Source organism: Anomalospiza imberbis, assembly GCF_031753505.1.
Source record: "Anomalospiza imberbis isolate Cuckoo-Finch-1a 21T00152 chromosome W unlocalized genomic scaffold, ASM3175350v1 scaffold_31, whole genome shotgun sequence".
NCBI lineage: Eukaryota > Metazoa > Chordata > Aves > Passeriformes > Viduidae > Anomalospiza > Anomalospiza imberbis.
The window spans coordinates 1786891-1808448 of NW_027099315.1; the positions used below are offsets into that span (position 1 = coordinate 1786891).

The 21558-nt window shown below is 46.1% G+C and overlaps 1 long non-coding RNA gene across 5 annotated transcripts in view; it reads left to right on the forward strand.

Annotated features, from left to right (window-relative positions):
• The first annotated feature begins 5722 nt into the window (after positions 1 to 5722).
• Positions 5723 to 21558, forward strand: part of LOC137465566 (uncharacterized) — a 149128-nt gene continuing 133292 nt past the window's right edge. For all 5 annotated transcript variants that reach the window (XR_010994697.1, XR_010994693.1, XR_010994695.1 and 2 more), the window contains exons 1-3: positions 5723 to 5811; positions 5990 to 6121; positions 8977 to 9076. This is a non-coding gene — a long non-coding RNA (uncharacterized lncRNA). The remainder of the gene's footprint in view (positions 5812 to 5989; positions 6122 to 8976; positions 9077 to 21558) is intronic.

Sequence of the window (21558 nt, forward strand, 5' to 3'; positions counted from 1 at the left end):
AGTTAGACACAGGAAAGAAAAAAAAGGAGTAAAAGGATACCAGAAGATATACTCGAAGATAGCCCTTCAAGAGTTATGTTAGCTAACTGGGATAAAAACCCTTGTATGCGGAAAAAGGACAAGGTAACAATGGTTAATTTTTGTATGCTGGAATGGACAAAGATGAAATAAGATCTGAGCACAGTTATTGGCCTAGATACGGCTCTTCTGAAAACTGGATTTGTCAGGCTCTGAATATATTTGTAAATTCAAAAGAACCGTTTAATACAGAAGAAAGAGAATATGCCACATGCTGGACAGGAGATTTTAGGAAAATAAAACTCTTTAAACTGTCAGAAACCCCCGAGACAAAGCAAGAAAAGAAAAAGGGGAAAGAAAAGGGTGGGGAGCAAGAAGAAAAAAAGAAAGAAAAAGGGTGGGATCCTTTGCAAGTTTTGGCCCCCTGTGAAAAATGCATATTTTATGATTGGCTTTTCGCAAATATTACATTGAATACTATATGTATTATGTTATATTGATTAGAAGTGTTGTATTAGCATTTTAATAGTATGGTAAATGTAGTTTTGTAGTTAAAATAGAACCTATGTATGTGGGGGTTTTTTTCCTAGCTCAAGCAAGAGATGAGATAATCAAGAAACTCTTCGCACAGAGATGGCAGTGATGGGGGCCCATAAAGAATTACTGCCTCCTTATCGGACAAGACAAACATTCTTCCACCTTCTCTCCATGTTTATGGAACCACCAGGATTAAGGGGAAGAAGTTGACAAAAACCAGAAAAGTTCTTAATTTGCAAGGAATTTATGCATCATGTATGAGATATATGAATATGCAACAGGCTGTTGCTTTTAAAGGTTATTCCTTTGTTCACAAGGTATGCTTATTGGGCTTAAGTGCCCGAGAGCATCCGGATGTCCATAATTCTTTGCTTTTTATTGTCTTGTAATTTTCCTAACTCTAAATTTTTATTACTCTAATTGTATTGCTATTTTTATAACTATTTTATTATTATTAAACTTTTAAAATTTTAAAAACCAAGTAATTGTCGTTTTTCACAATTATGGTAGCAGAGGATGGTTGCTAACACCTCTCTGCCGGTGCCTTAGGAGAGTCAGAGTGAGGGAGACGCGTCCTGCCCTGATTAGGCAGCCTCACTGTGCTCCCCTAGGTTACTATCGATGGACAAAAGGAGACAATAAAACAAAGAAAAGGGAAAGGATTCCCCAAAACCGCGGTAATTAGCCCCTAAGACCAAAGTGTACATGAAGAACAAAGACCCAAGGACAAGGGATAGGTAAGTATTTGTTGGGACAGGGTGGATAAGGGCGGGATGAATGTGTGTGAATGAGAGGCGGGCTGGTTACCCCAGACCTGCTAAGTGAGTGCAGTAGTCTCCCATGCTGCTTTCTGTCTTTTTCACGAGAAAAGTTTCTGTCTTATTCACGAGAAAAGCGGCCAGTAAAGAGAAGCGAGTGATAAAAAGAGTGAGAGAATCCCCCCGGGGAAAACCGGAACTGGGTCTCAGGGAAAGAGTGGGACCCCTTGGGGAGAGTAAAATAAAAGGTAAAATAAAAGAAGAATAAAAGGTAAAAAGAGGGTTTTCTTGGCATAACTAATTGGGGAAAAAAAAAAAAGAAAAAAAAATTAAAAGGTAAAATGTGTGGGAGGGGCCCAAAAAATTCTCCTTTGGACAACACAGCTAGATTGAGGGATATCCAAGAATACCAACACCCCGCACCAACAAGTCCCTGCGGGTGGGAGCGGAGGCAAAACCCTGCAAATCTAGCCTTGTTCCCCTGGGCGTGAGGGGAAAGCGGTGACTCGCACCAAGTGTGAGTCATATGCAGCCAGCCTCAAAGGTGAATTGGCACCAGAGGCAACCAAACTCAGGGCACTTCCCAGAGGCCTAGCGGTACTGAAGCCCAGAGAGGCTGCCCCCAAAGCAAGGATGGCTCAGTATCATAGGACCTTTTAGCACCGCGGCTGCGTAAAGTAGTCGTCTAACCCATTCCCCCTGGGGGAGGGGGTGTGGGGAGTCCAGATCGGGCAAGGTACGGAGGTCCGAACCCCTGACTTCGCGGCTATCTCTAGGGAAGAGGGATAGCCAAACCTTGGGGAGGTGGAAGGGGTCAGGGTGGGGGCTTACACGATCCACGATTCTCTGGCAACAGAAATCCCTTTGTGTAAGTCTAAGAGGTTTGCTAACGTTTCCTTCCTCTGTGCAATAAAATAAAGGGAAATGTAGAAGTATGAATGAACAGGCCTGAGGGTGTGGATGTGTGTGCGAAAGTAAGTGGAAAATAAAGGTGAGTAAATGGAAATTAGTGGAAGATATGCAATGCAAGATTGTCTGTTTTGAGCTTTACTTTATCTCCTTGGAGGGAGGTGGATCGTATTGAACGGTATTGTGAGAGAAAGGACTTTTTGTGTAATTGAAAGAAGGTGATATTTAGGTTAAGTGGGAAACAGGGGCAGAGGACGATTAGATAAGATCTTGGGGGAAAAAAAAGGGGGGGGGAAGAAAAAGGAAGATGGGGCAGAAACCCAGTAAGGAGAATACAAAAAAAAAAAAAAAAAAGGAGTAAAAAAACTACCAACGGAAATACCGCAAGATAGCCCTCTAGGAGTTATGTTAGCCAATTGGGGAAAAAATCCTTGTACCAGAAAAAAAGGACAAGGTAAAGATTAGACAATTTTGTATGCTCGAATGGCCAACAAAGGAATTAAGATCTGACCTTGTTTATTGGCCTAGATATGGCTCTTTTGAAAGTTGGATTTGTCAGGCTCTAAATGTATTTGTAAATTCTAAGGAACCGCTTAATTTAGAAGAAAGAGAATATGCCACATGTTGGACAGGAGATTACAGGAAAATAAAAATCTTTAAGGTATCAGAAACCTCCGAAAAAAAAAAACCAAAAACAATAAAAGAAAACAGAGAAAGAGAAGGGAGGGCAAGAAGAGAAAAAAAGAGGAAAAGAAAAGGAGTGGGATCCGTTACAGGTTTTGCCCCCTCCATTCCCGTTCGCGCCCGTTTCAGCTCTGCCTGTCCCAGTCCCGGCGCTTGTCCCAAGTCTCGGCGAGCCGCTTGCTTCGGCCCCGCCTGCCCCAGTGCCAACGCCTGTCCCGGTGCCTGGTTCGCCACCCGCTTCTGCCCCGGTTCCCGTCCCGGCTGCGAGCCCGCTGCCTGCAGCGGCCGCTCTGCCGGTCCCCGCCCCGCCGCCCGTTGCAGCCCTCCCGGTGCCTGTTTCGCCGCCTGCAGCCTCTGTACCAGTCCCCGTCTCGCTCCTCGCGGCTACCCAACCGGCCCCCGCTCCCATCCCACCCGGCTGGTCCGTGGCCGCTCCGCCGGCCGCGTCTGGCGGGCTCCCGTGCCCAGCGACTTTGCCCGTCCCAGCTGCGTTGGGCACCGCCGCTGCGGCTTTGCCTCTGCTGGCAACCGCTGACACAGCCGCCATTAAACACGTGCAGGCTGATAATGCTCCCGTTTGATACCCCCCGGAAATGCCCCCTCCTTTGGCGGTTCCGGCAGTGAACCCTGCCCATGCTCCGCCTTTGGAGGACCGAGTCTCGGCGGCGCGCCCTCCGCTCACCCCCCTCCCTGCCCCGAGCCCCATTCCCCTGGTAACCGCAGATCCAGCTTGAAAAAACTCTCTCTCTGGAGGACGCCCCTTATAGGAACACAAGAAGTTCAGTTAGAAGGCAATATTCTCCGGACTCTTCCTCACAGTACGGGAGAAAGACTACAGAAAAAGACTGGGATAAAGAAATTGGTCTATTTCCATTAAGAGAGGTCCCGATGGGAGGGGGTGGAACTGGGTTTGTAAATGCTCCTTTGACTTTTTCTGAGGTCAGGAATTTTAAAAAGGAAATCAAAGGGATTTTGGAAGATCCCCTAGGCACTGCTGAACAATTAGACCAATTCTTAGGTCCAAACATTTATACCTGGGAAGAAATGCAGTCTATATTAATGATACTATTTTCTCAGGAAGAAAGGGAAATTATCAGAATTGCAGGCATAAAAGCCTGGAATAAAGAAAATCCACAGGGGCCTCCCGGAGAGGAGAAAATGCCAACTGCACCTCCTGAGTGGGGCCAAAATAATGAGGAGGGGAGAAAACATATGAATGTGTATCGTAATTTAATAATCAAGGGAATAAAAGGGGCAGCACCTCGAGGGCAAAACACTAAAAGGGCTTTTGAAGCACAGCAGGGGAAAGAAGAGACTCCACCGAATGGTTAGACAGACTTAGAGGAAATATAAAACAATATTCCGGAATAGATCCTGAGACTGATGTGGGAAAAGCTTTGTTAAGGATTAACTTTGTTACTAATGCCTGGCCAGATATTAGAAAAAAAATTAGAAAAATTTGAAGATTTCCATGAAAAATCATTAGAGGATTTATTAAAGGAAGCTCAGAAAGTTTATGTCCGCAGAGATGAAGAAAAAGCTAAAATAAAAGCAAAAGTTATGGCAGTCACCATGTGAGAAAACAATTACAAGAAAAATCAAAAACACACAGGCACTATTCCAAGATATGGCTGTTGTAGAGACAGGGGAACAGGAAGGAATAAAAACCCAATGCAAACCAAGTCTCAGGAGCATTCCAGGAATGTCTGCTTTTACTGTAAGAGTGAAGGACATGATAGGAAAGATTGTCCTAAGAGGGTAAAAGATCTGAAAAAAAGATCGGAGATGAGCACAGAGGAAGAATAGGGATGTCAGAGGCTCTATTTCTAAGGGGACAAATACAATCTGGAGCCTGTGATAACTTTAAAAGTGGGTCCCCAAGAAGAAGAATTGGAATGTGTGGTTGACACAGGGGCAGAAAGAACCTGTCTGTTAAATATTCCAAAAGGTTATAGTGTAAGTCGCGGCTGCTCTTTACTTTTCTCGGCCCCGGTCAGCTCCCGAACGCCCGGCTTGGGCATCTCAGCTTTTCGTCGGGGCCGGGGCTCGCCGCAGTTTCCGGGCGCTTTTGCTGTCGTGCTCCGGGGTGGGCTGTTGGCCGCGCTTTGCCTTTGGCGCGAGGGAAGAAACAAAGAGGCAGGGAATTCATCCAAATCCGTCCGCGTGGCGGCTGGATGCTTTATTGGCTGCGAGAGCTGCGGTGGAAAAGCTGCAGCCGCTCCCAGCTTCGCACGGACGCAAATGGCCTCGAGCATGCCGAGGAGCGGGATCAAATAGGGAAGGGACAGGGCGGACGGGGAGCCCTCCCGCCCAATGGGCTCAGACATCGCGGTGATGACGTGTACTACAGCGACCAATGGGAACACGGCAGGGGTGGACACGAGACTTTGGGGTGAGTGGGACCGCGAGAACGGGGAGACGGGCACGGAAACCACAGGAGTAGGGGAAAACCCGGGGGATGCACGAGGGTACAGAGAACTGGAAAACTAACAAAGAAAAAACCCATAATGTGAACCCAAACCCAGGATGCAACAATTCCCCGCTTTAAATAATATAAAAAAGACAGTTGTTTCTGTTTGGATTCTTGCGCAGTGGCTTCTTCTCCTTGCTTCTTCTGCTGCTGTGACTGCTTTGTAGATGGAAAGGGCCTGGGGATGGTACTGGAGCTGCTTTTTTCCTGGGTGTTTGGGGATAGGGGAACTGGGACAACAACTTTATTATAAACACAGCCTGGAGACATATACGGTCTGAGGTAGATCTGGGAAAAGTGCTTTTTAGGGAGATTCTGAGTCTCTCCCTTTTCTGCAGCGCCTGCAATTGGATGCAACCCCTTGGTTGGTGGGATCATTGGTTGCATCCACTGGCACTGTATCGCTCCGACTCACTGACTGTCCTGGTGTGTAAGGTTTGACATGCCTCCTGGGGATCCACTTGACTCCTGAGGGCGTGGATACGCAGGCATATCCCCATCCCCAAGTCAAGAGTGGGAATGGACCCTAGATTTCTTTAGAGTCTGGATCCCTCACTAATGCTGGAGGCCTCTCCTCTGGCTGGAGCCCCTGATGTTGTTTGAAATGTCTCAGGGCTGGCGGTTCTTGCCTGTCAAAAGAGCAGTTTAGGAAATTGATAGTAAACAAGGCTTTGCAGAGCCTCTCGTGCGGTGACAGCACTCACACATCTCCCCGCTGCTTCCGGAGGACCTGTTTCAGCGTCTGGTGAGTCCTCTCTATTATGGCCTGGCCGGTGGGGGAGTGAGGAATCCCGGTATTATGCTGGACCCCCCATTCCTGCAGGAAGTTACTGAGCACCCTGGAAGTATATGCTGGACCATTATCAGTTTTTATTGTGGCTGGGACCCCCAAAGTAGCAAAGGCGTGTATGAGGTGTTTTTTCACGTCTGTGGCTCTTTCTCCTATGTGGGCTGAGGCGAAAACTGCTCCCGAGAAGGTGTCCACGGTTACATGGACATTCTTGAGTTTCCCAAATTCGGGGACTTTGGTGACGTCCATCTGCCATACCTCACAACTGCGGAGACCTCTGGGATTCACACCTGCTCCCAGTGTTGGTAGAGCTGCCTCCTGACAGTTGGGGCATGAGGCTACAATTTCCCTGGCTTGGTCACGCCGCAGATGGAACTGGCGTACCAGACCTGGGGCATTTTGATGGAACTGCTGATGGCTGAGCCTGGCTTGTTTGACTATGTTTGGCTGGCCTCCCAGCTGTACTGGGGCTGCCAAAGCGTCTGCTCTGCGGTTCCCTTCAGCAATAAAGCCTGGGAGATCCGCGTGTGACCTCACATGTACCACATAAAAGGGATGCTCACGGTTAGAAACCAGGTGTACCAATTCTGTGAGCAACCTGAAGATGACTTGATTTGGGACTTCTTTTACAATTGCATGTTCAGCTCTAGACACTGCTCCTGCCACATATGCCAAATCCGTGACTAGATTAAAAGGTTGATGGAATTTTTTAAAAGCCCTCACGACCGCATCCAACTAAGCTACTTTTGGGGAACCTTCCACCACTTTAACGTCTGATTCCCACAACTGAGTCGCCAGGTCTTTCCAAGTCACTACTGACTTGTGGGACTTCCTTGACCCATCTGTGAACACTGTCAGTGCTTTGAGTGGCTTTTTACTTTGCAATTCTTTCGGCAACAATTTGAATTCTGTATTGAACAGATGATGGCCAGGATGCCCAATTTGAATTTGGCCTGAGAAGCTGTCTAGAGCAAACTGCAAATTTTCATTTTGTCTGAGAAGGTGTTCAAAGGTCTCCTTGGTCATTTTCCCTGTGGGTGTTTTGATGGGGAGGTGGATACATGTGAAGTCACAACCCGCTAGTACTCGCAGACGAGCCCTGGCCCGTATTATGAGCTGCGCCATCAGCTCTTGTGGCTTGGTGATACTTTTGGACTGTCTGTGGCCAAGGAACACCCACTCTATTATCAAGAGGGCGTCCTGTTGGCCCTTGTCCCACTGGAATATTATACCGTATGAATGAGGTAACTCACCTAAGATGATGAAGCGGAAAGGCAGCCCTGGTTGACAGCGATGGGCTTGCCTACTCGCGATGGTGGTTTGGACCTTCTCGAGTGCAGCTCTGGCCTCCCGGGTCAGGACTCTTGGGGAACTTAAACCCTCATCCCCCTCCCTTTCTGCTAACAAGTCAAAAAGAGGGGATAGTTCTCTCGTGGTGAGACCCAGCCATGGCCTGATCCAATTTAGCGATCCGCACAAGCGCTGGATGTCATTCAGCATCTTGGGGTTGTTACTTATCTGAATTTGTTGAGGCCTAATTGTTCGGTTATTAATTTCTAGGCCCAGGTATTTCCAGGGTGGCAGTAACTGTACCTTCTCTTTTTGTAGTTCGAATCCGGCCACCGATAAGGCCCTAACAGCGTCCTCCAGAGCTGCTTGTAGGACCTCGCTGTCAGGGGCACAAATCAGCACGTCATCCATGTAATGATAGAAAATACAGGATGTCCACTTGGCACGCATTGGGGACAGAACCCTGGCGACATACCACTGGCATATAGTGGGGGAACATTTTAGCCCTTGAGGCAGTACGGTCCAGTGGTAGCGCTTCATAGGGGCTTCCCTGTTGATGGAGGGTACAGAGAAGGCAAAACGGGGAGCATCATCCGGATGGAGCGGGATTTGAAAGAAGCAATCTTTAATGTCAATTACAGCTAAATTATAATTTTGGGGTAGCATAGATGGAGATGGCATACCCGGTCGGAGAGAGCCCAGATTTTCTATGGCTTCATTAATTTTCCGTAGGTCATGGAGGAGTCGCCACCTGTCTTTGCCTGGTTTTTTAATTACAAACACTGGAGAGTTCCAGGGGCTGTTGGTTTCGACTATATGTCCCTTTGCCAATTCCTCCTCCACTAGTTTTGTGAGCGCCTGTAGTTTTTGTTCACTTAGCGGCCACTGCTCCACCCAGACAGGCTTATCAGTGAGCCATGTTAATTTCTGTGTGGGGCGCTCCTCAGTGGCCGCACCTAAAAATGTTGGGGGGCCGGAAATTCCAATTTGGCTCCCCACTGGGACATGGTGTCTCTCCCCCATAGAGTAAATTTACAATCGATCACAAACGGGCGTACTGAGGCTAGCAGTCCCTTCGGACCCTTAATTTGGATAATATTTTTTGATTGCTTTGCTGGCTGGGGCCCGCCTAGTCCTAAGACTGGCGTGGCCACGCTTTGCAGCTCCCAGTGTGACGGCCACTTGTGTGGTGGGATGACCGTCACGTCTGCCCCTGTGTCTAACATCCCCTGACGGTATGCAGAATGCCCCTCGCACTTGAGTTTACACCATACGAGGGGTTTTTCCTCTCCCAACTTCCCAGCATAAAAGACTGAGAGTTCCAAGTCATTACACAGAGCACGAGGAATAGGAATTGCCTTTGCAATAACCTGGCCCTTAGGCAGGAAGAGGGGGGGATGGACACAGCGTGCCACGAGATAGAAGAGCCTCGGATTAAGGGTGGAAATTACCGGAGGAACCTCTATCTCCAGTGGGGTGCTTTTTGTGTCTCCAACCACGAGGTACCTGCAGTTCAGAAGGTCCTCCTTCCTCCTGGTTTCACAGCGGCAGATGTGTGATCGAAGCTCTGCATCTGCTATGAAGAAATGCCAGTCCTGGGAACGAAAGTGGACAGAATTGGTGAGTCGGAGCCGATAAGGCTCCCCGATATCAGTAGTTGAGAGGCAGCCGCTTACAGATGGGACTAGATGGTGTATCGTGGCTCCTCTCGCGGCACCACGACTTGCCTCATTTTTATCAGCACGCGAGGCAAGTGCGCGTTCCTTTCCTAGTTTTTTGGGATTGTGGGGTTCCCGTCCCTCCTCCCTCCTCCCACAGCCCCGCGTGGTATAGTCCTTAGAAGTGGGCAGCGATCCTGAAAATGTCCCTCCTGATGGCAGTGGAAGCACCGGCGTGTGGATGGAAGTCGCTTCGGAGCTGAGTTCTTTGGAGGAGCAGCAGCAGATGCGACCAGCTTGTCTTTAGGTCTCTTTGGGGCCTCCTCCTCTATCAGGTGTGATTTCAGGGTGCACTCCTCGATGATCTGGTCGAGGGTAGGCGCTGGTGAGTCCGGCAGCGACAGGATGATCCTTTTGCACATGGTGTTGGCGTTCATGTGCACCCCTTCTAGGACTAGTTCGTCTCGGTGTTCAGGTCTCTCCGCCCGTCTCTCGACTGGTGCCTGGACCCGGTCTACAAAATCTACAAAAGGCTCTGGGACACCTTGTTTAATCACTGTATAGGGAACCATCGGGTCCTTGGTGGGCATGCCCAGGAACGCACGCTCTGCTGCACCCCTGGACATGTCCAGCACGGCCATTGGAATTCCCCGAGCTTGAAGTTGCCCTTCACTCCATTCTCCTTCACCCACGAGATGGTTCAAAGTGATTGGTTCTTCCGCGAAATCCAGGCTGTAAGGCCCTTCTCGGATTTCGGGAAGCAGGTCTGCTGCCAGTTTCTTCCACCTTCTCTCCCACAGGCTGTATTCTTATGGGAGAAGCAGGCAGCTAAACAGACACTTAAGGTCTGCTGGCACTACGGTTCTAGATGTTAAAGTCGCTTTTAAAATGCCTTTATAAAAGGGTCTTTTTTGTCCAAAATCACGTGATGTTTTCCAGACCTCTTTTGTGGATTCATAGGGAAGGGGTGTCCACGTAGGGTTTTCCCCTCCCCTGGCGTAGGAGGCTGGAGTGCGGAGCGACTGCTCGACTTCATAGATTGGGCCCAGTCCCTTCCCCTCTCCCCTACTCCCCCCTCCCCCCCTGGGTATCCGAGGAGCAGGAGGACGTGGGGGCGGGGTACAAGGGACAGGGCAGACAGGGCAGGGAGAATCTTCTCCCTGGGACAGCGGGGCGGAGGTGACAGAGCCCTCCCTGTTGGGGGAGGGTGGGGCTGATGTTGCGGCAGGCAGGACATGGAAGAAGGGAAAGCCCACCCGAGGGGGAACAGGGGGAGGGGTGGCAACCCGATGCCTGGAGTGGGCGGTGCCCACACCCACAGGGAAGCAGGAGGGGGTGGGGTCAAAGGTGGGGATACAGGGAACAAAGGAGACAAAGGGATTATGGGAAGAAGAAACCCCTCCACGTGGCCGCCCTCCATCTTGGGAAGACAGAGGCCCTAGCCACGTGGCTGCGGCTTCCTCAGGGGGACAAAGAAAGGGATTCAGGGGAGCAGAGCAGCGCGGTGTAGCGCCAGAACTAGGATTTCTAACCGGGAAAAAGGGATTGGAAAAGGGGTTTGGGATTAGTTCCTCAGCAGAGTAGCTAATTCCACTAAGGTGGGGGTGCCGGGACGGCTCAGGGGAGCCAGGAGCACGGTCCACGTCTGTGGAGATGCCCTGCGCCTCAGAGCGGTGGAGTATTCCCCTCTGCCTACCCGGTTTAGGGGAAAAAGGGGTAAGAGAGGATGGGGAAATGGATTCAGGGGAAACAACACTTTTGCCCGATGGCTCTTTCCTTTCCCTGGCCGCTTCTCGCGCGGACCCCGCTTTTACAACCTCCGAGATCAGCAAATGGAGCTTTGGGAAGCAATCTTTCACAGAGGGATCCCTGTCGATTCCCTCTGCTAACCTGGCTCCTACTTGCTCCCAGAACTCTGTTCTGTGAGCATCCTCCGCGGTTACACGTGGAAAGGAAAAGCAGAGCCATCGTACAATCTGCTTGACTGAATTTTTGGGGTAGGGATGTTTTACCGATAAAATCCCCTTAATTTGGGTATAGAATTCCCTTTGTTGGGTAGATAGCGTGGTCCCCATGCTATTTCTACCCACAGCCTCACCCCTGGTGCAGAAAAAGCAAAAGAAAAAAAGCAAAAAACGCGAAAGACCCCGGCGGCCCGCCGCACACGCTGTGCGCTGCGTGATCTGTACCCCCGGAAACGCGGCAGAGCCCACCCACGTGAAGTATTAGCCGGGTACCCCCCGCGGCTAATCACTCACCAAACCGGAATCTTCGCAAATAAAAGCTGCTACCAGGGTCTTCTTTCCCGGGAAGTGTCCGTTCTTCGGCTTTCAGTAGCCGTGAATGGTTGCGCTTCCAGTCCCACGCGGGAAAACACAGGGGGTTTTCCTGCGGGTGGCGGAGACGTCACTGACTTACTTCGGGGGGGCTCTTGCTCCCATTTTCAGTCCGGCACGGAGCACTTTTCCGTCGTGGACCGCGACCATGCGGTGGCAGCGGCGGTTTTCCGCACGGATTGCGCTCACTCGTCTCGGCAGCGGCGCTCGCTGGTCGGCGGCGCGGCTTCGCGGCAGTGGCGCTCTCTCTGCGCGGCTCCCGGGTGCTCTGTGGTGACTCTCTGCCTGCTCCACAGCCTTGCGCTGGCCGTGGACCTGACGTTGGGCGCCACTCGCGGCTGCTCTTTACTTTTCTCAGCCCCGGTCAGCTCCCGAACGCCTGGCTTGGGCGTCTCAGCTTTTCGTCGGGGCCGGGGCTCGCCGCAGTTTCCGGGTGTTTTGCTGTCGTGCTCCGGGGTGGGCTGTTGGCCGCGCTTTGCCGTTGGCGCAAGGGAAGAAACAAAGAGGCAGGGAATTCGTCCAAATCCGTCCGCATGGCGGCTGGATGCTTTATTGGCTGCGAGGGCTGCGGTGGAAAAGCTGCAGCCGCTCCCAGCTTCGCACGGACGCAAATGGCCTCGAGCATGCCGAGGAGTGGGATCAAATAGGGAAGGGACAGGGCGGACGGGGAGCCCTCCTGCCCAATGGGCTCAGATATTGCGGTGATGACGTGTACTACAGCGACCAATGGGAACACGGCAGGGGCGGACACGAGACTTTGGGGTGAGTGGGACCGCGAGAACGGGGAGACGGGCACGGAAACCACAGGAGTAGGGAAAAACACGGGGAATGCACGAGGGTACAGAGAACTGGAAAACTAACAAAGAAAAAACCCATAATGTGAACCCAAACCTAGGATGCAACATGAGTAAAGATACTGTAAAAGTAACAGGAGCAAAAGGAGAGAGTTTCACAGTTCCTGTCATTAAAAATGTGGTAATAGAGGGAGAAACTAGATTTTGGATGGGGGATGTTTTATTAGTCCCAGGGGCAGGTAGCAACTTATTGGGAAGGGACTTGCAGGTGAAATTAGGAATAGGGGTTATCCCAGAAGATGGGAAGATGACAGCTAGAGTTTTAAAATTAGGCCAAGATGATGAAGAAAAAATTAACAAGAAAGTTTGGGCTGGGGAAGGAAATAGGGGAGGATTAAATATTGACCCCATAAGGGTTACAACTGAGAGAGAAGATTGTCCCATACATGTACGTCAGTATCCTCTATCCTTAGAAGGACGAGAAGGTTTGAAGCCAGTAATAGAAGGGCTAATAAAGGATGGGACATCAGATCCTTGTATGTCTCCTCATAATACCCCTATTCTCCCAGTAAAGAAGCCTGATGGGAGTTATAGACTTGTACAAGATTTAAGGGAGGTTAACAAAAGAACTCAGACTCGCTACCCAATGGTACCACATCCTTATACTCTTTTAAGTAAAGTCCCTCCCCAACATCAGTGGTTTAGTGTAGTGGACCTTAAAGATGCCTTTTGAGCTTGCCCATTAGCCCAAGGGAGCCGAGATATCTTTGCCTTTGAATGGGAGGATCCACAAACTGGGAGAAAACAGCAATTAAGACGGACAAAATTACCTATGGGGTTTACTGAATCTCCAAACTTATTCGGACAAGCTTTAGAAACAATACTACAAACTTTCCCCACTCCTCCTGGAATACAAATTATCCAATATGTGGATGATCTTTTACTATCTGGGGAAGTTGAAGCTGAAGTTAGAGAGGCTACTATAAAACTCTTGAATTTTCTTGGGGAAAAAGGATTAAGAGTATCAAAAGGAAAGCTGCAATTTGTAGAATCAGAGGTAAAATATCTTGGACACTTGATTAGTAAGGGTAGTCGGAAGCTCAACACAGACCGAATCGCAGGAATTCTCTCCCTTCCCCCTCCCTCTTCAAAGAGGGAAATTAGAAAACTACTCCGATTATTGGGATATTGTAGATTATGGATTGAGGGATACACACAGGCAGTAAAGTTTTTGTACGAAAAATTGACAGAGGGAGATGATATAAAATGGACCAAAGAAGATGACGATAAATTAGGAGAACTGAAGTTAAAACTGGCCTCAATACCAGCTTTAAGCTTACCTTCACTAGCAAAACCCTTTTATCTGTATGTGAATGCAGAAAAGGGGGTGGCTCATGGGGTTCTGGTTCAGGAGGGGGGAGGAGTAAAGAGACCAGTGGCTTATTTATCAAAATGTTGGATCCAGTAAGTCACGGCTGGCCAGTATGTATTCAAGCTATAGCAGCTACTGCAATCCTGGTAGAAGAAAGTCGCAAACTGACTTTTGGAGGTAAACTAATTGTGTGCACACCTCATGCAGTACAAAATGTGTTAAATCAAAAGGCTGAAAAATGGTTGACAGACTCTAGGATGTTAAAATATGAAGCAATCTTGATAGACAGTGATGTCCTGACACTAGACGTAAATAGAAGTTTAAATCCAGCTCAATTCTTATATGGAGAACCAGCAGATAACCTAATACATGATTGTCTAGAAATTATTCAATACCAAATAAAAATTCAAGAAGATCTTGAAGAACAAGCCCCTTCAGAAGGGGAAATAATCTATGTGGATGGTTCCTCCAGATGTCTACAAGGAAAAAGAATGTCAGGGTATGCAGTAGTTGATGGAAAAAACATGCAAACTATTGAAAAAGGAAAATTACCCTCAAACTGGTCAGCTCAAACCTGTGAATTATATGCTCTAAAAAGGGCACTGGAATATTTAGCACACAGGAAGGGAACTATATATGCTGATTCAAGTTATGCCTTTGGAGTGGTACATACCTTTGGAAAAATTTGGGAAGAAAGAGGATTACTTAATTCAAGGGGAAAAGGATTAATACATGAGAAGCTCATCTTAGAGGTTTTAGGGGCACTTAAATTGCCTGAAGAGATAGCTATAGTACATATTAAGGGTCACCAAAAGGGAGTGACTCCAGAAATAAGAGGAAATAATTTGGCAGATCAGAAAGCTAAGGATGCAGCAGAAAATGGAACTGACAGAGTTATGCTAATATTAACTCCAAGTGAGGAAAAACTGGAGATTCCAAAGTTTAGTGAAGCAGAGAAGAGAGAATTAAACAAGATAGGAGGAGAACGAGATGAATGAGGGAAATGGGAACTTCCTGATGGAAGACAATTACTTAATAAACTGCTAACCAGGAGAATATTAGAAGGCATACATCAGAACACCCACTGGGGTACTCAGGTTTTATGTGATCATTTTTTAAGAAACTATGGGTGTATTGGGATTTTTGGAGTAGCAAAGCAAGTAACTGAAAGATGTATAACTTACCAAAGAATAAACAAAAATGTAATGAGGAAAACCACATTGGGAGGTTGTGAGCTAGCTCTTCGACCATTTCAAAGTATCCAAGTAGATTTTACTGAACTTTCTCAAGTTCAAAGATGGAAATATTTATTAGTAATAACAGGCCATCTAACTCATTGGGTGGAAGCAGTTCCCACTGCCAAGGCCACAGCCAACGTTTAAGTAAAACCCTTTTGGAACAGATTATTCCCAGATATGGAATGATTAATAGGATAGATTTGGACAGAGGAACTCATTTTACATCAAGAGTGTTACAACAAATAGTTCAAGCCTTGGGGATAAAATGGGAGTTACACACTCCATGGCATCCACAGAGTTCTGGTCGTGTAGAGAGGATGAACCAGACCTTAAAGAGAACTTTGGCTAAATTAATAATTGAAACCCGAATGTCCTGGGTACGATGTCTACCTTTAGCCTTATTGAGGATCCGAACACAACCCAAGTCAGACCTGGGAGTGTCACCTTATGAAATGATGTTTGGATTACCTTTTTTGACAACCCAACATGAAAATGCTACCTATGAGGTAGGGGAAAAGAGTGTTAAAGGATATATTAACACTATTGCAAAAACTCTTGAAAACTTGCGGTTAAAAGGAATAATCCCTCAAACCACACCTTTAGACTTTAAAATCCATAATATTCACCCAGGAGAGTGGGTGCTGGTAAAAACCTGGAAAGAACAATCTTTAACTCCACAATGGGAAGGTCCTTTTCAGGTATTGCTGACGACCGAAGCTGCGATCTGGACCAGGGAACGAGGGTGGATCCACGCCAGCAGAATCAAAGGACCTGTGGAAGAACCTAAGGAGTGGACAGTAACATCTGAACTGGGTGATACAAAACTAACTCTTAAAGGGGAATGGGTGGTAATGAACTGGGAAGACCCAAATGATCCAAGGAACATACACAGGATCACACCTAACTGGGAAGTAAGACCGAGCTTATATCAGTGGTTTCAAACATAGCCTGGACAAATTTTGAGACGCCTCCGATACCCTCCTTGGGAAGGAATACTGCCACTACAATCAGGAGGATCAGGACTGTTTCGGACAGAAAACTCCTGTATTTTGGCCTTAGCCTGTGATTTATACAAAGAGGACGATGAGTTACAACCTCAATCAGTGCCACGTAATATACCCTGTTTGAGTCACCCAAATACTGGATATGCTAGTTGGGTTAAATGTAAATGTTTGAATTGTGGGAATAATTGGTATTGTAGTTCACCCAATCGACACCCTCGTTGCAGGAATTGTCAAATGCCAAATAGATCTCCTATCTAGGTAGAACTCGAAGCAACTGAAATAAAAGCTTTGTTTTGTGGATGGGAATTATTAGTGCCTGTTGAATGGGAAATACCTGAGGAACGGTGGGAAACCACAGTTAAGGAGTGTCGAAAATGATTTGCCTGGAAATTAGCTAACGGAAAGTGACAAGGGGATAGAGGGCAAGACCAGATTGGCCTCTGTATTCACCACCAAGAAGATCGAATACACCTGCTGTGAGTTGCAACCCCATAGGCATGGGAGGTGGGAGTATAAGCCATACTGGACCTCTGTCATTCCTGTTTCTGTTACTAATTTTTTGTCTTTTTCCCTTTTGGGATATCAACAAAGCCATGCTACCAGGTGTTATCAAAAACTGTATATGGAAAGACACGGAGGTTCCTTTTTTATTTCTCACACTCATGTCAACAGTCACTGTTATAACCCATCCAAATTAGGCAATTGCATGCATAATGGGTAAAAGTACTGGATTGCGGAGAATTTAGGAATAAGTGGTAACAGGATGGGAAGTGAATGCCCAAAAGGGGAGAGATGGATTTGTTTCACATACACTATTGGGAACAAGGCACAAGATTTGGTGAAAGAGCAATTGATAAACAAAAAGGCTAAGCTGGCACAACCACCTAAACCTGTGCCAATCTCACTTGACACTTTGTATATGAAACTTGAACAGCAATTAGAAAAAGAAATAGATATCTCAAGGATGGGTAAAAATCAGTTTGTGGAATTGGGGGAAAGAATAAGTAGGGAACTTAACATAACCAATTGCTGGGTCAGAGGACGGGCTTTGATGTCAGAAGAATGGCCATGGAAAGGCAGCAGCGTAGGCCCAATTGAGCTCCTTAAGTGGAGCCAAACAAGTATAAGTGGAGAAAACCGACCAGAAGGGTGGATTTTAAGTTCAGTAGTGATAGCGGAAGAATGTCTTTGGTGTACTGGGAAAACGTTTCTTCAGGAAGTAGGAAAAACTCCTTGTAAAAGATATAAGGTTAGTAATGGAACTTCTATATGGTGGATCCCAGAGCAACCAACCCTGTACTGGATCCAGGAAAAAATTAAAAAAAGGAAATTGTAAGTATAATAGTAAAATTAGACTTTTTCAAGGTAATGATACAGACAAGAATACTTACTTTGGCATCCCAGAAAAATGATTATTGGAAAGCTCCAGATGACCTATTTTGGATATGTGGAAAAAGAGCATACCCAAAACTCCCTCCTCAGTGGAAAGGGAGCTGTACTCTGGGAATCATATAGCCAGGATTTTTTCTTTTACCAGGACCTGATGGAGATCAATTAGGGATACCAGTTTATGAGGAACTGAAGAGAAACAAAAGGGATTTGATTGGGGGATTCCAAAAATGGGGAGATGAGGAATGGCCCCCTGAATGCATACTGGAAACATATGGTCTAGCCACCTGGGCAGAGGATGGAAATTGGGGATATCGGACCCCAATTTATATGTTAAATCGTATTATAATATTATAAGACTCCAAGCCGCTGTAGCGATAATAATGAACAAAACTGGTCAGGCAATGGAAATAACATCAAGGCAAAAAACCCAAACAAGAGCGGCCATGTATCAGAACAGATTGGCTTTAGACTATTTGTCAGCTGAAGAAGGGGGTGTTTGTGCAAAATTCAATACATCAGACTGCTGTTTAAAAATAGATGGCAATGGGGATGCTGTTCTGGATATAGTCAATGATATCAGAAAAATTGCCCATGTACCAGTTCAAAAATGGGAATCAATGCTAAATACTAGCTGGTGGCATAACGTATTGGGAGTAGAATGGTGGAACAAGTTAGGCTTCTTCCTTTTATATGCTACAGCTGGTTTAATATTTCTTCCTTGTTTGGTCCCCCGTTTCATTTGGCTCATCACCAGTGTAGTCCCAGGCATCCAAGTAATCACCATGCCCATGGACCAAAAGTTGACTACATCTCAAACAGCACAAAGGAGCATGGTGTTAAAGAAACAAAATAATATAGAAGATCCGCTCAAAGAAGCGAGATTGATTTGTGAAAAAAATAAGCAAATAATGAAGGATAGAAAATAAGGAATATTGCTCAAGCCAAATGATTTATAAAAAGAAAGAGAGAGGTTTGTGAAAAATGCATGTTAAATGATTGTCTCTTCGCAAATATTAAATTGAATACTATATGTGTTATGTTGGAAAGTTATTTTGTAGTACTGTATTAATCCTTTTTAAGTAGTGTGGTAGATATAGTTTTAGGTTATAACATAAAGCTAGAAATTATGTGATGTAAGATATTTTTTTAACTAGCTCAAGAAAGGAATTGTGAAAAACACCAATCACTTGTTTTTTTTTAATCTTAAAAGTTTATTAGTAATAAAATAGTTATAAAAAGTAGTAATAAAATTAGAATAATAAAAATTTGGACAATGAGGATTAGGACACTATGAGACAATAAAAAGCAAAGAATTATGGACGTCTGGATGTTTTTGGGCACTAAGATGACAAAAACATGCCTTGTGAACTAAGGAATAACCCTTAAAAGCAATAGCCTGTTGCATATTCATATATCTCATACATGATGCATAAATTCCTTGGTAATTAAGAATTTTTCTGTTTTTTGTCAACTTCTTCCCCATAATCCTGGTGGTTCTATAAAGACGGAGAGAAGGTGGAAGAATGTTTGTCTTTTCTGATAAGGAGGCCGTTACTCTTTTGATTTCCTTTGGCTGTTATCTCTGTGTGAAGAGTTCTTGATTATCTTATCCCTTTTCTTGAGCTAGTAAAAAATAACTTACATCGCAGAGTTTCTATTTTAACATTATGTTGTAACCTAAAACTATATTTAACACACTACTTAAAAAGAATTAATACAGTATTACAAAATAACCCTCCATAATACATATAGTATTCAATTTAATATTTGTGAAGAGCCAATCATAAAATACACATTTTTCACAGGCATGAGATAATCAAGAAATTCTTTGCACAGAGATAACAGCAACAAGACAACAAAGCATTACTGTCTCCTTATCAGAAAAGACAAACATCCTTCCACCTCCTCTCCGTCTTTAAGGAGCCATCAGGATTTAGGGGAAGAAATTGACAATACCCAGACAACACCCTTTGTTTGAAAAGAATTTATGCATCATGTATGAGATATATGAATATGCAACAGGCTATTGCTTTTAAGGGTTAATCCTTTGTTAGCGAGTCATGCTTTCAAAAGGAAAGCATCTGAACATTCGTAATTCTTTGCTTTTTATTGTCCTTTATTGTCCTAACTCTGTCTAAATTCTTATTACTCTATTTTTATAACTATTTTATTGCTATTAAACTTTTAAAATTTTAAAACAAGTGATTGGCATTTTTTATAGTTCTGTTTCACTCTGGTATCCTGTTACAGACTGAAATATTATGGTTTATGACTTAAAAATTTTCATTAAGGACTTTTAAAATTGTATTACAAAAGCTGCAGAGAAGACCATCACACCCTGAATGGGGCTCTGAGACACCCTACACTGCTCGTTAATGAAGATAAGATAAAGCAGCAAGTCAGGGCTGGGGACATTCGAAAAGCACAAGCTTAATACCTTTGGGGAAGAGACCACAGCCCCAGGGCTATCAGCTGCCAGGCTTGAACAGACCCTCGAACCAAAGATTGGGGGGAGAGAGGCTTTGAGTGTGTGTTGGAAGGCCTCTGGTCAGAGTGAGAGGGAAGATGTGTGCTGGTGTCCTTACAATTTGATGGGTGTTAACGTCTTTGAAATGGGGTTTAATGTTCCTGCTGACTTTGGAAAGCAGGTTCCTTATCAGGCCACATAGCTTGGCACCAGAAACTGACAGGGGTCTGCACAAGCCGGAGTTTCTGAACTTTGGTGTTAAGTGACAGGTTCAAGGGGGGATATGGGGTAGGCGGTTCAGGGAGGCTGTACCTTCCTAGTATCTCAGCCAATGGGGAAAGGAAGAGGGAAACAGGTGGCTGGGAGTTAGGATAAAAGGGAGGCTGCATCACCCGAAACCTCGAGAAAGAAAACCCCATGGGCCTGTGCCCCAGTGGACTTTCTCCCTTTTTTCAAATAAAGCTGAAGGACTCCTCCGTCTCATTTTGGACATAAACCTCCGGCATTTGTGGATTTTCTTTAAAAGAGGCAGTGAAGGCCTGTCCTTTGATGTGAAGAGGAGCCCAGCTGAGGGGCCCTTCACCCAGGGGGAAGCTTCTCCACAGCAGAAGGGAGTGACACAGACCATCAAAGGCCCCTGTGAAAAACACATTCACTCTCCTGTGAAAATTTTAAAAGTTTAATAAAGGGCAATAGGAGACAAGGACCATAGAGCAAAGGTTATTACAGCCAGGTGCATCTTGGCACTCAGCCAAGACCACCCCTGCTATTTTGGAAACACCCTTTATATACCATTTCAATTACATCAGCCTGTTACATATTCATAGTCCCTTATGCATAGTAAATTTTCTTCCCAAACTAGTTTACATATTCCAAGAACTGTTTAGCATGGCTCCTCCTTGGATCCGCCTTCTTAGAGCATGCAGATTCCTTGGTTGTAGTTTTTAGTCCATTCTTATAATCTCCAGTTTTTGGGCCTTGGTCCACACGGTCTTCAGACGGTGAGTGCTGATAGTTGGCATATCTGTAGCAGGTGTCTTCTTCATATATTCGTTGGATGTTATCCCATCCAAGCAGGCATTTTAACACAAGCATACTTATATCAGTGTTATAGATGGATAATGAGATGATTGGCTCTCGCAATTAAGGGATGAATATTGTGTGAATATTAAGAGAAGTATGAGTGGGGTAATTTCGGGAGTGTGCTTGGGGTAGATATGGAACTTAAAATATCCTCATAATCATTTTGGCCAAATTTTTCATCTGTAATCCGAGTGTACAAAAGCCAGCTCCAGGCAAGTCGTACACAGAACCCACTCTAAGAGTCCATTGGAGCTTAAGGACAAGGGGGACAGTTGGACATTTTAAGGTGGGAAAGGTAGAAAATGAAAGCAGGGATCCCGTAGAAGCCGTGCACCCTGTGGAAGGTGGGATGCATGTAATTGAGAGATTTTAGAGTTATGGTGACCCAAGAGCATCTGAAAACATCAGATTGAGGGTCACCAGAATTAGAATGTGTTAGAGTGATGACAAAAATCACTGTTCAGTGGAGACGGCACTTGTGTTGAGGTGAGTAGTCGCTGCAGCTTTCCCAACATGTGGATGGCAGGGGGTAGGGGCGAAGAGAGGCCGCATGGCTGCCTCACATGGAGCAGCGGCAGGCTCAGTGTGGTGAGCTTCTGGTGTGTGGTCAGTGCAATAACTTCCAAAGCTTACCAGTCAAAGTGTGAGGGGGGTGCTGCAGCTAATGGCGGTGACTGAAAAGCACCGTGCGCTTGGCTGCGGTGACTTGGTGGCGCCAAGCGGTGGAGTCCAGTGGGCTCACCCAGTGGCAGAGTGCC